The 4513-nt window shown below is 35.8% G+C and overlaps 1 pseudogene; it reads right to left on the reverse strand.

Moving 5' to 3' along the window:
- Window positions 1-3927: 3927 nt before the first annotated feature.
- On the reverse strand, window positions 3928-4025 carry LOC121148272 (annotated as a pseudogene).
- Window positions 4026-4513: the final 488 nt, after the last annotated feature.

Here is a 4513-nt window from a genome sequence, read left to right on the forward strand (position 1 = left end):
TTTCACTGCTTTCTCAGACACGTTAGCATGGAGCTGGATTGGAAGTGAAGCAGCCAGGACTCGAACCTGCGTTCACTGAGGCTATCAACATGACAGGTATTGGCTTTTTCCACTATCCATAACACTGACCCCTTCACCAAGACTCTTAAGTGAGGTAGGTGTTTCCAATAGTGGCTTCACATACCTATTCTCCTTTCTAGGGCTTCACTAATTTTATTACATTTTACCCTGACCTTTTCTAAATGAGATATTATTAAAATAATACGAAGAGCTAACATTTATCCTGCATGCTCTGAGTGCCAGGCATTGTGCCAAGCCCTTTTTATGCATTTCCTCATTTAATCTTTTCTCTGAGGTATGCAATATTGTATATTCTAATTTTACAAATGAAAAAAAAACAGAAGCTTGGGAAGGACACATAGTGAGGGCACAAACCCTGATTGATCAGACTTCCAAGATTCTGCTTTGTGGAGTGTTTCCACTACATCCTGGCACCCTGGCAGTCAAAATTCTCTGGAAAATGAACATGATATAGAAATGATATGTAATGGTGTTGGAGGCCAAGTAATAACCTAGAACCTTCCTAATGCATGCTGTCAATCATTGATAGTCTAATTGGAAGGGGTATAAAATAACAGCTTCCAGAGTGAGACAGAAAGATTCTCCAAGAACGGTTCAAGCTGTTTGAGAGGTATAGATGAGATTAATCGTGCAACATGTGGACTCTTGGAAGAGATTGGGAGAAGATAACCCAACCCTGAATAGGATCCCTGGGGAAAGAAGATGGGGCCAGAGCAAGTGGAAATGAGGTCCAGCAAAGAGCTTCACATCAAATTTGACGTTTTGGAATGTGTGTCTGATGCTTTCTGTCTGTTACTCTATATTTTCAGCTTTAATATGAGTGGTAGAAGTTGGTAGCCTCTGGGATTAGATTTATTTTATGACCCAAGGCATGTTCATCCAGACAACTAGAAGATTGCACTTTTTTCACAGCCAATTGAAAGCTAATTATAGTAGTCCTCTCCTTATCCGTGGTTTCACTCTCTACTATCTCTTATTCATAGTCAACCTCAGTCTGAAACTTTCCTTGTTAAGGATTTATCTATTTATTTGAAAGGCCGATTGACAGCAAGAGAGTGAGAGAGAGCTAGAAAAAGATTTTCTATCCACTGATTCACTTCCCAAATGGCTACAGTGGTCTGGAATCAACCTTCTGCTGACTTTTAAACTTCTTGACTATCTTTCTTCATTATATTTGTTTTCCAGTGTTTCAGAGGTTGAATTCAGACTCATGAATTTGTACCAGAAGAAAATGTTAAATAAAATCAATGATATATTGTATTGTGTTAATTTTAAACATTTTAACTAAAGTGAACGTTTAGCATCCTTAGATAAAATGCAGGTCTCCCACCTCAAAGTTCCTGTTAAATTCCCAACTTTAACACCTGATTCTAGCTTCCAGCCAATGTAGCTAGACAACAGGTAGAGACAATAGTTGATGCTTCAAAAGTTGGACTTATGCCATCCATGTGGGAAACCTGAACTGAATTCTGGGCTCCTGGCTTCCTCCTTGCCAAGTCCCAGCTGTTGAGGTAATCTGGGCAGTGAACCCGCAGATGGGAGATGTCTATTTTTCAAATAAATGAAGATAAATACGTTATCTTTTTTGTTAAAGTTGTTAAATTAAGCAACTTTATTTAATTGGCACGTGTCTTCACACATTAGAGCAAAAATAACTATAAGTGTTTGGAGGGAGGGTATGCATTAAGTAACATGTTCTGAAGCTCACACATGTTCCGTAAGCTAATATTTTACTTGCTTGATTTCATTAGACACTGTTGAATAATGAAATTAGCCCTGTTAAGCAAAAAGCAAATACCTATCTAACATAGCCCTTTGATTGGACTTAATTCAATCTACAGTTTTTACCCAGGACCTATCAAAGCCCTATGTTGCTGAAGAAGCATCTGTTTTTAATGTAGGCTTTGATTTTCACCCTGAGGACTTAGCAGACAGCCTTTCCATTTGCATGTAACCTGTGAGTTCAATTATTGAACTATTGAGAATAAAATATTCAAAATGGGAATTTGCTAATATTTTTAAGGCCTCGGGGTTGAGAAGATTATAATAAGGAATGCTAACACCTATTAAGTATTTATTATGTACCACATTCTTGACATCTGTAGGGTGTTTTTTTTCTCTACAACATTCCTGTAGAGTTTGCACTATCCCCACTTTATGGATTCTGAGGATGTTTTGAGTTGGAATTTAAACTAGTCTGACAGCATCTTCCACTTCACATCTGATCAGAACAAATAAAGTTTTGATCAATGCAGGAGCTAAATAAATAAATTGGGCATCTAAAATAGCTATTTTGCTTTGACAGTTTGGCTTATATAACTGTCTACAGTTGCTAGCTAGATGGATAATTATAAAGTCTCCAAATTACTTTAGGTTGTGTGGACATAAGCCTAGTGCTATTTGATTCTGAGTCTAATGATATTTAATTTCATATTCGTAATAGCTCCTTGTCTGGTGGGTTTCCTAGACAGTAGGGAAAGTTATACTTGGAAAATGACTTCAGCTGTTGTGTGTAATCAGTGCTGTTCAGGATAGAACTGGTGTAACTCTTTAAGAAAACTACGTGCAAAGAAGTCCAGCTTACAAAATGTACTCTAGGAAATGATAACGTAGTTACAAAATGATTTTTTATTTTCACAGGATTTCATAGATTTTGTTTCATTAGTGAGACCCTCTAGTATACTTAAAATATCATTTTAATGTATGACTACAAGTTACATCCCTTTTTTGAAATGCATCTGTTAATTGAGACATATCCATACCTTAGACTGGTTAAATGCTTGCTCTCGTAAGCAGAAACAATCATCTAATTCATTCTTTGTAATAATTTTAAAAGCAAACAGTGGCCAAGAAAGATATGTAGACCAATAGTCATGAGTGAAGGTGTGTGTATTTGAATGGCTAGTATTTCAATTTTCAAACAGCTTCCTAATATAACATAATAGTAAGCTGCCCCTGTTTCCCTCCTGACTTTGAAAGGAGCATTTTGACTGGGAATCTAAAATTTATTCTACGTATAATATATATGAAGATGTTTAAACTGTAATTGCATGTAATTTGAAAGAAATATGCTTTCAGTGGAATAAGGATTGATCTACTCAGGAATATTAACATGTACAGGGGTTCACATTTTGGTGATAATATTTTATCATTTTGAAAACTTATTCTTAATAGACCTCCACATTACATTTCAGTAAAGTGGTTTCATTTGCCTTAACAACCATTAATAGCTATTAGAGGTGAAAAAATAAGGCTTTATATAGATCATTAAATTACACTTAAGTAATTTGTAATTGACAATTAAATCATCATGGCAAGGCATTATCATAAGTTTGATAGATCTGCCTTTTTTAAAGCACTGAGAAGAAAGGCCCTTTTGTAAAAGGCTTCACCACAGACTCTTCGTGCATTTTAATGGATCACAAAGCACACATTGTCTCAATATATGTACTTGGTAATCATCTTTTACAAGTTTCCCTTTGTGAGAAGTTTGATGCTGTGTGTGGGAGTCTGGTTCACGCTGGAGACAGCATCTCCAATGAAACAGAGTTAGAAGTAGCCATGTCTAAATCTTTGCCCTTGCTGTTGGGTGATAAAACCGATTGAACTCTCCACTTTGAAAGCCCAGATTCCTCACGTTTTTGTTCGCTTTCCTCTCCCTTCAATTTCTCTAAAAAGCAGTGTGTGTTTGCTCACAAAACGAGGTCAGAATGGCACCACAACAATATCCATCCCTGGTGATGGCCATTCTAGGACAGAAAATCGGCATTAGTCTTGTCCTCCCCAACCGTGCAAGAGGCTAATAAGCCAGGTTTGTCAAATTTAGACTGTCTTCCCCCGACCTCTAGGAAATTCGTGGACTTGCCATTTGGGTGTCATGTTTGTGCAGGCGCCATGCTCATCATCTCTGTATTGTTCCAATTTTAGTATATCTTTTGCCAAAGCTTGTACTAATTAGCCATTTGAAAATGCTGGTTAAAACAGCTATATGCTGAGATCAACTTACAGAAACATCATTGAATTCAGAGAGAATTCTATGCATTCATGTATTTAATTTGTCTCATGAGGAACTTATAAGCATTCTGTAGATAATTAGTATTCACTTTGTTTTTTTCCTTATACTGCACAGAAACAGTGGAATTATCTATACAGTATAAACCTTAAGAAATATGCAGTGTATTGTTTTTATTTTAAAAAGTCAAAATTCAGATTACTTCTCATGTAAATTGTTACAGTATGAGACAAGTGACAGTATCAGTATCACAGAAAGATTTTATAATATGCATGTAAAACTGATTTCATATTTAATTTCATAAGATTTTCATAATTTTTATGAAAATTTCATAAAAATGCATCATATTTATTAATCTGTTCATTTTACAGGTTTCCATATGAGTAAAATGCATCACATTAAAGAGTGAAAATGAACTGA

Source organism: Ochotona curzoniae, unplaced genomic scaffold (genome assembly GCF_017591425.1).
Source record: "Ochotona curzoniae isolate NIBS_2020 unplaced genomic scaffold, NIBS_Ocur_1.0 scaffold_4683, whole genome shotgun sequence".
Lineage (NCBI taxonomy): Eukaryota > Metazoa > Chordata > Mammalia > Lagomorpha > Ochotonidae > Ochotona > Ochotona curzoniae.